Source organism: Falco naumanni, chromosome 5 (assembly GCF_017639655.2).
Source record: "Falco naumanni isolate bFalNau1 chromosome 5, bFalNau1.pat, whole genome shotgun sequence".
Classification (NCBI taxonomy): domain Eukaryota; kingdom Metazoa; phylum Chordata; class Aves; order Falconiformes; family Falconidae; genus Falco; species Falco naumanni.
In genome coordinates this window covers 54,894,035-54,906,841 of record NC_054058.1, presented here as the reverse complement: position 1 = coordinate 54,906,841, position 12,807 = coordinate 54,894,035, and the positions used below count along the sequence as shown (strand labels likewise).

Sequence of the window (12,807 nt, the reverse complement as noted above, 5' to 3'; positions counted from 1 at the left end):
CCATTTCTGCCAGGGAGGGAATTGGTGTACTATACATGCATTCACCAATATTTTACAGTGTATATGGAGGAAAAAGTGTACGTATATTTAGAGATAGCTATTGAAAATTTGCACAATGATCCAGAGACTGTGGTATATTTATTAACATAAAACAAACCCAGTCAATTTAGAACTGAATATATGCTTACAATTACTATCTAGGGTAACAGGGAAAAGCCTCCAGATTTCTTACCACTGCTATATGCACAATTGCTATGTGGTAGGGTTTTTCTTTTTGGGTTTGTTTGTGGTTTGGGGTTTGTTTTAGCACTTCTATTTCTTGAGTGCTAAGCAGTTAATCATATTCTGGGAACACTTAGTCTAAAAACATCCCTCTGGTTCTTTTCAGAGACTGGTTCATTAAAGTTTTGTCAGCTGCCCAGGCACAGAGTAATCCAACATTGTGGGGTAAACACAGGAGTAAACATTTTGTGACCGTAATATATGCATATATTTTTTAAACACTTTAATGCTATAACAAGGACTTATTGATAGCGAAACAACATGCCAGAAGTGATGTCTGTGTAATGCGAAATTGTTGTGAACTTTTACTTGATTCCTAACAATGTAACCATGCTGTGGGCAAGAAGATGTTGGAAATCTTAGATGCCTCACTGGTTTGAAATAGGGAATCATTCTAAAAAAGCACTGCTAATATCACAGGGAACTGCAAACCAGTAAGTAGCAATAACATTGCAAAAATTATCTGATGCAACTAGGAACTAATGCATCCTTACTGATTTTAAAGCAGGTATGAAGGCAGAGATCCACTCTGCTGGGATTCAAATGTGTACGCTGAAATAAGGAAATATGAGCACAGAAAACTGTTAAGCCAATATATTTACTGGAGGAGGGAGACACTGCAGTGTTTTCTTCCAGATCTCCTTTGAGCTACCAGCTGCTGTGTTAATCATTAATGAGACCATCCATTTTTACAGACTGGGAGGTGAACCAAAAAACTCATGGTTCAGTTTTCATTTAATTTCAAATCAGTTAGTTGGAAAAGGATCGTGCCTCCAGCAATGATAAGCCACTGTAATACAAGACTATTATCAATGACATTCATGTATATAAAGAAGTTCACATTGGAGCTAGAAGGTTATCAACAGAAACAAAAACCCAAGACTGCTTTTTTGGGCGTCCGCTACTTTTAATATTGCAAGCATAGAAAATTCCTGCATATAGGAAACGAATGGCACAGATTCACTAATCAGAAGCAGCAGCAATTTTGCTCATAAGGTGGAGTTTTAACTAAATTTAAATCCACGTACATTGTTTCTGTACTTTGGCCATCTCCCTTTTCCACTACAGATTTTCTGCCAGTTACTTTAAAAGCAGAGGTCTGTACAGAGCAACTATGTTCTGATTATTTTGTTGGTCAGTGGATCTTGCTGCTATAATTCCTTCTTTTTAGGCAGGCTTTTACCATAGCAACAGGAGAGAGAAAGATTTTAGAAACAGGAATATATGAATAGAGATACAAGAAACAATGAATAAGGGATGACAGATACAATATGAGAAATTGCATTAGCTTTCTGACACTGTCTGGATTTCCAGTGGACAGCCGTGGCTTGTTTCAAACTTGTATACTAGAAAACAAAATCGAAGCATGATCTCTGAAAGCTGATAGTGGCTGGAGGTGTCTAAGCTCTGAGTAAGGTGGTAAATTAGGGGTACAGGGGGACTGCAGCTTTATGAAGGAAGTTCCACAATTCACGGCTATTTGAATCTCGGCAAGGAGAGCCAGCGTGCTGGCTTCAAAACGCTGAGCCTCTGGCCTCCTGCTGGAGGAGAAAAAGGGGAGACACGTCCCACTCGTACCAGCTGACCAGTCTGCCCAGAAGAGACTTGGGCATAGCAGTTCTCTTTCCTGTCTTTCACGTTCTTCTGCTCCTGAACTTTTTAATTCTTTTACCAATAATGTATGGGATGCCTTACTGGCAGGCTGAAGAAATGGCAATGAATAAGAAATCATAACAGCAAATGTTGTGCTTTTTACGCTCTGATAAGAAAAAGCTGTGGATTTTTTGAAAAAACAAACCCACACCTAACACCACCACCCCCACCCCCCACCCACCCCCCCCTGCCAACTAACAATGGCGTAACAGGCAGCCAGCCAGGTTATGCATCACAAAATAACAACTGTCCAAGTACTATTAACTAACATAGACTGCCCATTACCTGCTGCTATGGGAGAATGCACCAAGGCAACACTTTCTTCTCTAACCAATCCACATGTGTGATTTCCCTAGGGCTACAAAGAGTGGCATGGAAAATTTTTGCACTGTATTAAAAAACATAAATACCCAACATGCCGAGAAGGTGCCAAGTTAAAAACTAGTAAAACCCAAACTCCATAGATACAGACACAGGCGCAGCAGGCAACAGAAGAGTGCCTGTCTTTGATGGCACAATTTAAATTCAAAGTCAAACTGATACCAGCTGTAATGGACAATGACATTATCCTATTCTGCTCTGCAGGGTGTCTGATGTCAAATAATTGTCAGGCTATTCTGTGCCAGGAACAGGCACGTTTAAACCCTGGACAAATTAACACCTTCTCTGTACAGCAGCTTTGAGTCATGCTTACTGGTTTGCTGGCCAAGGGCTGGTTCTAAAGAAATCCCATCCATTTACACTGCAGCTTGAACAGACTGAATTCACATCAAGTGAAAATAAAACAACCCATCTTTCATCCAAGATCTGCACACATGACTAAAGCAAGGAAGCAGGTAATGTGACCATAATTAAATCAATAACCTCTGTGTAAAGTTTTCTTTCTAAAGATTTTCATGTTTAAAATTGTATCAATTATGCACTCATTGACACCATGCTCTAGAATTACTGCATTAAGTATAAAATTAGATTTTGTTTGTGGCAGCCTTCAATATGTAACTCTAACCTTTTCAACAAATCTGTATTTTCTTCTGACTAGGGGTTAAATCAGTACACTATGAAAAACAAAAGGAGACAAGATTATGGCTGTTTTGAGAGTTAAGTACAGAGCAGATGAAGCCGAACTCCTGACATCACCCAAATCATAATCAGAAATAAACTCATCAAGGTTACCTCTCTGCACACAGTAGAGTATTACAAATAATGACGTACAGCACTGCAGTCATATACTGTACTATCCTGAGGAAGATATGTGTAACCAGTTATGGGCCAGTGCCTCACCTGAAGGCCCCTGTGGTGAGATACACTGCAACGTGACACACAACTATGACGCTGGCAACACACCAGCAAGCAACAAAACTCGTCACGTTCACTTCCACACACACCAAAGCACCAGGCTCCATCAGACATCCCGAAAACCCACAGGAAATCCCCTCCTGACCTCAGAAGCTGGACACTTCATAAATACACAGTAGTAACCAAAATAACCCGTCAGATCAACACGATGCACGCAGCCTGCCACCCTACCGCAGTACTGTCCACTGCAATGCCCACATCCTTGCCCTGAGATGCTGCAGCACTCCTGCCACACCATGCTAGGCTGTGCATGGTCTTGTCAGCCCTCAGAGACCTTCCAGACCACCATGAACCCTCCTCATTAACTCTTGACCAAAGCAACTCTAATGAATGCTTCAAGGTGCTGTTACATGCCTGTTGCAAGCTGCTTCCTGGCCAAGCTACCCCAACAGCTGGTGCAGCCTGCCACCCTGAACTCCTGTTTAAGAAGAATTAACTTTTTTGCTTGCAGAGCAGCCCTGCCATGGTTTTGGGTGTTTGCTGAAAGCTCTGGAAGGTGATGGAGGGCCATACACCTCTCCCTAGTCGCCACCTCAGCTGCACTGCAAGCCTCCCACCAGCTGCCTCACTCCGCCCAGCACGGATTACAATACACAAATGGGCCAGACACATTAATCCAGCGCAGCTACTGGATAATAACACAAAGACCCTCAGGGTCCCACCCTGAAAACGATTACAAAAGCAAGTAGCCCATCAGAAGTGTACAAAGAGGCTCTCACAAGGCATTGTTATGTTTGCAGGTTTTATCTCCTCGGATAACTTCAGACAAAGACTTACCGCCTCTCATCTTTCTTTAAATACCTCTTTCATGCACACACCAAAAAAATTTAGATCAGTTTTAGAACACTCAAAAACGTCTCATCAAATATTGCACTAAGGACGATACATAGTATCTTAGACTTTGATTTCCAAACCATTACAACTTAGTAATTTTCTTACCCCAGTGAGCTATCAACACACATCCCTCATTCTCACATTTATGATATCCAGATCATAATTCATAGGAAAATATTCAGTCCTTAAATTCAGTCCAGACATCATCTGGTGACTGACATGTGCTTGTAATTAAGCAGATATTGGAGCATTAATCATCTTGCAGTTCCTCCTTGAAGACACTTGACTCTTACATGACTCTCACTGTGCCTTAGTTACGTAGCCTGCTGCTAGAAGCTGGGGGGCTGGTCTTTCCAGTTTCACCCCAGCTCTCTGCCTTTTTAAGGACTTGCTTTTGGCTTCTCTGTTGAGATGGGCAGAGCTTTGGTCCAGCTGAACACAGCTGGCCAACATCTGCAGTTAGGTTTTGTTTCAGGAAAGCACTTGGCTCCAGCCCACTGAGGACACTGCTGGCAGAGAAACCGCAGCAGGAGTCACCGAGAGGGGCCTGGAGGTGCCCCTGTGCATAGTTAGTAGCCCTTAATGCTGTGTCACTCCTAGGATCAGTGCCTCCACACCTCCCAGGGTTGTTCTTGTCAACAGACAAGACAAAGATGGTAAGAGGTATCAGCCCTGTGGTGGGTGCTCTGGCCCAGCTACTGATACTCCTGTCTGAGATACACAGCCTAAAGATACTAGTACTGGACAAGGTTTAATTTCTCAGAGCAATGGCTAGACAGCTATTTAAGTGTTTCTATGACAAACAGCAAGGAACCTCTGTGATTGGCAGGGAGTCTGGCTCACGCTGTCTTCCAGGTCCTCGCTGCCGTTTTCCTGGACCACAAGCAGGAAATTCCACCAGCCTGAAGGCTGATGAGAGATGCTGGGGTGAGAACCTCGCAGGTTGCTGCAGAAATGCCTTTAAATAGATCATGAGTCTGTCCCACAACATTAACTTTCTATGACAGACTAGTGGAAATCACTTCCCTGTGTTCAACATGCAAGTTAAGAAGTGTGGCTGCATAGACGGTGATGCCCTTGAGCTTCTGAAGGCAGGACTTTTGTGACTTTGCCCTACTGCTCAGCTGACTTCACTTAGGACATTGAGCATACAGCTTTATGCTTGTTCCTACTTAAAGTGAAAACTGTGCAATACACACTCCAGTTATAAATTTACTGTTTGGCTTCGTGCCATTTCCCACAGAATTTATTTCAGACTTTTTGTTTGTTTGGGAGTTTCGGGGGATGTGGTTGAGGTTGCGTTCAACAGAACACATCTCCAGGCTGTAGTAGCTTGTGGAAATAGATGGGGTGTGAGAATCACACCTGGTATCTGAAGGGCTGTACAAAGGGTCAGGAATCTGAAGCCTCTGTTGACATCTGTCAACACCTTTAAAAACTGTAAACCTCTTTCATTCAAGCACTTTGGCACGCATAAAGATAAAACCAGTCTTTGTGCAGCCATTAGCAGAAAAGCTGGTGTAGATGTCCTTTGCAGGATGAAGACAATTGTTTACCGGTTGCTTTAGTTGTGGTGCTGAAACAAAGAGAGTAAAAGAATTCTCTCCTTGCAGCTGCAAACATTGTTCTAAACACTCAAGCACACACACTCCTGGCTACTGCAGCCTCAGACTGAGCAACAACATGCCCCCAGTCAGAACCGTGTAACTGGGGGATCCCAGTGGATGGGATCCAAAGGGGTGGATGCATTAGGTCACCTTCCACCTTTCAGTTCCCTTGAAATGGGAAGGCATTTCTGGAAAAGCCAAGAAAACCTCCATACATAGCTAAAGAAGCTCTTCTTGTTGTTCTTGGACTAATGCCCTCCTGCTATTCACAGCCACAGCTGCTGATCACTTGGCTGCCTACAGTCCAAGCCTGAATGGAGGGCAGCACGCCAGCTCACAACTTGGCAGGACACTTCTTGCCACAACCCTACTGCCAAGTGACCATGGATTTAAGCAGGCACTTTGCCTGCACCACATTTTCAGTGCCACTGCTTTTGTGGCAACTCCTTCTTTGTACCCATAACTAAGTGCTGGCACCAGGTCCTACCAAACCTTAAGCATGGCATACTTTGTCATTCTGGTCACAGGAGCTGGGACTGTGAGGACAAAAACTTCTACCCGTCAGAGGAGAAGAAATTTGTTTTGCTCAACAGTAAAATCCCAGCTCATCCCAAAACACTGCTGACCAGAAGAGAAGCAAGCAAGCAAAGCAAAAGATGCCTCCTCTGCCTCAATGGTCTGATGCAAAGTCTTTCACCAGTGTGATCCAGCGCTCACTTTCTGCTGCAGGAGCAGATGCTCTCCTGCAATTGTAGAATCATTTGGGACGGAAAGGATCTTTGAGATCATCGAGTCCAACCATACACCTCACACTGCCAAGTCCACCACTAAACCATATGCCTAAGCACCATATCTACATGTTTTTTAAATACCTCCACGGCTGGTGGCTCATCCACTACCCTGGGCAGCCTGTGCCAATGCCTGACAGCCCTTCCGGTGAAGAAATTTTCCCTAATATACAATCTAAATAGCTTAGTTTGCATTCAGCAAACATGAAAAGAAATCTGTTTGTGGGTCTTTGCTGTTAAGTGGTGATCCTGAACACACTGACACACCTCTAGCTTTTTCCAACTGCCCCACTTCCAAATGGGCAAATGAGCTCTGCAAACCACCAGCACACAAAAGAAAAACAAAGAATTCACATCAAGTAAGCCACAAAACACATCTAAGAAGAACAAACCAAAGCCGAAACTACCCCAGGTATGGTGTTCATGGCAAAGTTCTGCAGCCTGAGAGGGGAAAGAAGGTGAGGGGAGGAAAAGAGGAGTCTGTGCAATCTCTGTCTGCCAAACAGACAGGCGATCATGCAGTAGGTGTCTGAAAAGCCATTTAGGCCATCCAAACTGTCAAGATCTATGTGACAACTTACTCTGAAGCTTCTAAAGGGCTTTGACCATCGGGGGCGGGGGTGGGATGGGGGGGTTATGCTTGTTAAAGTTACCATGAGCCTTTCCTTGCAGTCTTAAATTTTGGGCACATGAGAAAATTAAAAGGAAACTTAGTATGCCCAAGTATGCCTTCTCTTCTCCACAATGAGGTATGTGCCAGCAGCACAGAAAAATGACTCATGGATCTCTGAATAATTCTTTGCAGCAATGTCTGGAATGCTGGACTGACATGAGCACTCTATAAAAAAAACAACCCCAAACCATACCCCTTACTGGCCACAGATTTCTATAAGTCTATTATTTAATTTGGTTATTATAGACTGCTTGATTGCTCTAATTGGTAGATGAAATCTATCATTCCTTCTGATTATTTTCTCTGTATAGAAAATTCTTTCTTTATGGAACACAAACTGTGTTTAACTATTCAACAGAATTCACCCAGTGCATGCTCTGTGCTGTATTCTTGTTACATACTTGCTCTCGTCTGTTTGGATTTAAATTCTACATTTTAACTAGCATCTGAGGAAATGTTATTTTAGCTATGTCACTTCTTAATGTGGAACAAAAGAACCCCTTCATTTCCACAGCAATAAAAGTGGTTTTAGCATCAACCGATGGTCAAGATCACATCTCCCAGAAAACTCACGTCAGCAAAAGATCAAGGCTTGTAAGCTAAATTCTGACCTCCCTGAAATAGAGATTTGTCACTAACTTTACTCAGGCTGGGATTACTATCTTTACTTAAACTTACAAGAAGCTTATGCTCATCCAACAGATATACTGCTGTCAAAGCAGGCAGTCTTCTTCCCTCTAACATCCAGGCTACACAACTCTCCCAGGTCACCATGTCTCAATAAATCATAGAATCATTTAAGCTGGAATATCATCAAGTCCAACCATCAACCTAGCAGTGTCAAGTCCACCACTAAACCACATCCCTAAGCACCACATCTACACATTTTTTAAACACTTCCAGGGATGGTGATTCTACCACCTCCCTGAGCAGCTTGTTCCAATGCTTGACCACCCTTTCAGTGAAGAATTTTTTCCTAATATCTAATATAAACCTCTCCTGGTGCAACTTGAGGCTGTTTGTCCTATTGCTTGTTACCTGGGAGAAAAGACCTACCCCCAACCCATCTACAACTTCTCTTTAGAACTACAGACAGAAGAAAAAATCCATAGCGGGAGAAGTGTTTCCTGTCAGTTCATGCTCCACAAGTATTTTCAGAGCAGGAAGAGAACAGCGGGCACAGCTCAGACCACTCATGTCAGTGTCATCATAGATCAGCCTCAGCCTCTTTTGAAAACTTCCCAAAAGTTGGTAGGTATAGCCAACATAATTTCCCAGCAGCAGCTTACACTGGTGAGTGAAATACTGTGTTCTCCCCAGGCTTGGCAGGAGCACGCACGGACTCTCTGGAGAGGCTGCCTGTTTTGCACTGACGGCAGCATGCAGGTGCCCGGGGTGGAAGTGGCCAGGCTGGGGAGCAGCAGAGTTGGGGACACACATGCCATTGCCACAAGACTGGGACTGCAAAGGAAGCTCAGCCTTATGAATGGGATGATCTTTGGGGATCAGCAGAGAAGCTGTTCTGATGTGAACACACCACTGCTGGACAGGTGGGGTGGTTTTACTGCTCCTAAGATGCTGTATCCGTTCTGCAAATTAAATCACACTACGAGATATCACTTTTCTGAGTGACAGTCAATTCTCTTGCTCTTCATAGACAAACTGCTGGCAGGTTTTATCTTTCTGTATGTATAACACTTACCTGTTGTGCTTCTACTTCAGGTCACCTGGAACTTAAAAAACTCCTTATTTTTGTAGAAATTTTCAGTCTGTGAATTCACTATTTTAATGAAGAACTCGTAATATTTGCTTTTTTAAAATTAGTATAATAATTTCTCCTCGGTTTGTGTTTTGTTACTTTCTTTTAAAGGCAGAACAGACTTGAGAACACAGTTACAGTTTCCTACCACTCAGGGCACTGTTTATAGAGCTAATTATCTGTACAATGAAATAAGCAATATAATGTGAACCATCACTGAGCCTCTGCCAATGGAAAATGACCATGGAAGTTCAAGAAATATATCTTAATCAGCATTCCCCAAACCAGTTTGATTTCAATTAAGCTTCCAGGCCCAGTGCCCCACCTCCGGCGGTACTTCTGGGCCCACAGCCCTAAACTTCTCAGCTACTAGATGTGGTGGTCAACTGGCCACAGAATTTCCTTATGAGGTGGTGTGGACTGCTGCCCTTCAAAGGGCTCCTCTGAGATGAATCATGTACCCATCAGACTACAGCAACAAATGGCAAGAAATTGAACAGGAGCAGCAGCTGGTAGTCTTAAAGTTGATGGTAAAATATAAAAGCAATGCTGGATGTATGCAGGTTTACAGACTCTGAGATCACCATCATTGACTGTACACTAAAATGCAAGCAAGTTTGTTAAAGAAATCCATTCTTGCCACGGAGGACTTCTGGATAGTCTTTTGTTTCCCACATGCAATCATTTTTGGTCACTGCTATATTTGGGGTTGCAATTTGTCTTGTAAGCAGCAGCAAAAAGGAGAAAATTGTAAGGCTGACAAGATGCGGTAGTCCCTTTTTTCCCCATTTTAATTTGCACTTTGGAGACAGTGTTCTGAGTGTGCAGGAGCTGCTGAAGCACTGGGGAACCTTCAGCCCTGCCCAACACTGCTTAATTATCTCAACACAGCAGATTTAGGTCCACTTTGTTCACTCTTCTCTAGCACTTAGAAATCATTGTAGTGTTTTTATTAACTCATGACTCCTTTCATTAAATTTAGATGGTAAAAAATACCTAAAACTGATTTAAGACAGTGCTATGATTTTTTCAGAACAACATCCAAGTGCAAGTTAGAAAATAAGATCTGTAGTGAAAGCAAGTTCCCAGTTACCCTCAAAATAATTCAAGGCAACTCCTTCAGAATCCTAGTTTTAGATGCCCTTTCTCTTCCCTGCTTCCACAAACTCAAAAAGTTTATTTTCTTGAAAGGTGTAATGCAACAATTCAAAGAACAGTTCACATCATTCTGCCCTAGGCGAGATTAAACAGAAACAAGTAGTCAACTACTAGAAGCTGCACCAGTACCTCAACAAGCTGCATATGTATGTCCACTAACCATAAAACATTTGGTAGCTGCAGCATCTGCTTTCAAAAGGTTCTTCTAAAGTTTCTTCAAAGTGCAAAACACAGCATAAAGGCAAATATGCAGCAGAAAAAAACCCCACAATTTGTCATGATCTGAACAGTAATGAAAACCTACTGATCTTAATCAGCTTCCTTACTTGTAAGCTGGGTGAAGCCAGGTTAAGTCCTTACCCTGTGGCTGCTGCAAGGCTGAGGATGGAGCTGACTCTGGGCAGTGCAGTAGCGTCCACTCTGCAACAGAGACTGCACCACCTGTCTGCTGATGCCTCCCTGAAATGATCCAGGCTTGGTGCTGGTACACATCCTTTACCTCCAGAGAAGCAGAAACCACCCTACCACACAGACATTTCATTTTGTAAAGCTCTGCCACAATAAACCCCTTCCTTCTTAATATGTCAGGTGGACAGCTGACAAGTGAAAATGTCTGCAGGCCTTTTCTAGAAAATAAATGTTGATAGATGTGTCTTTTCTTGACAAAAAATTAATTATTCTGACCCTCCAGCAGGTGACATAGCTGCTAAAATAATAAGAGTTACGCTGGTAGCAGTGCAGGGCAGGAACTCCTGAGCAGCAGGACAAGCGAGATAGCCAGGAAACCTGCGCAGCCGTCAGAAATGGCCGCTCCTGCATTGGTGACTATTGGTGCAATAAGACTCAGGAATTGGTAACTAGAGCAAATGCCTTCCCTACATCCTGTAAAAATGGTTCTCCATGCATGGCACACCTTTAGGAGGTCAGTAAAACATTTTTAGCACAACACACGCCCCGCTGCATGCCATAAATAAGAGCGTACGTTTGACCCAGCCATGATTTCCAGTGACAGCTTTTTAAGTCCCAAGGTGAAGTCACAGTCCACTTAAGGACAAAAAAAGAAACTGCAATCTGTGCTCTGTGTGCCAAGATTTTACCCACATCCCTTTTCAGCCCAACCTGCCTAACAGGTTTCACTATGGGTCATTTATCTTCCATACATTTAACTCCTAAAAAATGCAAATTTAACATAGGGATTACTTTTGTGGTTTTCTTCTTATGAAGATCCATGACAGACCTTCTTCATTGAGACAAATATCTATGATATTGTGATGCCTTCAACACCAGTTTTAAAACTTGATGTCCACATCCCATGCTAATTATCACCTGAGTACATCCTTGTAGTTGCATAAGGTCCTGTTGACTCCAGTCAAGCAAGCGGGGGTGCAAAAACCCTGTCTTGGGGAAAAGGCCAGAGCTGGACAGTATGGGTTTGTTACTTGCACACTTTTGGGCACAGTGTTAGCCCCTGTCCATAAGCACCCTCCTCACTCACACCAGCTGTGCAGGGCTCAGAAGACAGCACGGACCAGGGACTATGCTCATCATCGTGCATCGATGAGGTGGCCCCATGGCAGTGGGGGACTGGAGCTCCTCCCTTACCCACTCAGTGCTGAGCAAAGGACGGGGTCTACCGTCCAATAAATCTCTGAACTAAATCGTATCACCGTGCTTCATTCTCCTTTATCTGTACAAATGCAAGCCTTGCTGGGAAATATGTCTGCCAGACCAAATGGACCTTGATCTGCACCATCTTTCAGTAGAAACATGGCTTGAGCCTGTGCAAGGCAAGCCCCAGTGTGTGATTACTGGTCCTCTGAGCATGTCTACAATGCTATCCAAAAATATATTTTAATGTATTGTCTCCATTTCACATAGCCAATAATACTGAACTTGATTCAATAGATGATTTAAGAAACATGACAACATCACATTCTGGGAATGAAAAAAAGGTTTCATATGCCAAACTTTGAGCAGAATAAGTTAGTATTTTTACTAATTAAACAAACCAATAACCTCTATCATGATGGAAGAACTACTTCTGTCTGTGGGAATCTTAAAAAATGTAAAATGACAATCACCATGTTGGTTGATTATAAATATCAAACAAATAGTAGTAACAGCCAGGTACTTTTATATGTCACTGAATTAGTAAGATTATATAAACTCTGTCAAATTTCAAATACATTTGTCTACATACTGCTCTGATTTGGTAAAATATGTAATTTCTAAGTGTGAAAATAAAATCCCTACCTCAAAGGAAGGTTTTCTGACAAGTTTGAACCCAATTACTCACAGCCCCAAATTCCACTAACAGCAGCTGGGAAAAAAAATCCTTCAGTGTCACAGAGCGGGTTCTTTGTTCCATCTTCCTGCTACAGGGAAGTATAAATTGGATTGTGGACCACATTTAATTAAATTTATCTTCAGTTGTTACAGTAGGAGGAGAAGAAAGCCCCCCCTGAGGTTCCTGCTAATGGAAATAGAAAAAAAAAATCCAATGTGAGACTGCTTGTAGGTAACTCTTGCTCATTCGCTCAACAATAAGAGGAAGAACAGTATCTGCTAGTAAGTGAACTTTGGGCTAAAATCATCTGCATATTTCCAGCTCCCCTGTAAACAACCTTTACTCTGTTAGAAGTTAAAAAAAAAAAGAGTAAAAAAAAGTTACTCACATTTGTTTTTATGAGATGACAT

General features: G+C 42.6%; 1 protein-coding gene across 2 annotated transcripts in view; it reads right to left on the bottom strand.

Moving 5' to 3' along the window:
• SRGAP1 (SLIT-ROBO Rho GTPase activating protein 1) overlaps positions 1 to 12,807 on the bottom strand; it is a 150,329-nt gene that overhangs the window by 74,633 nt on the left and 62,889 nt on the right. The gene's annotated exons all lie outside the window — the stretch shown is intronic.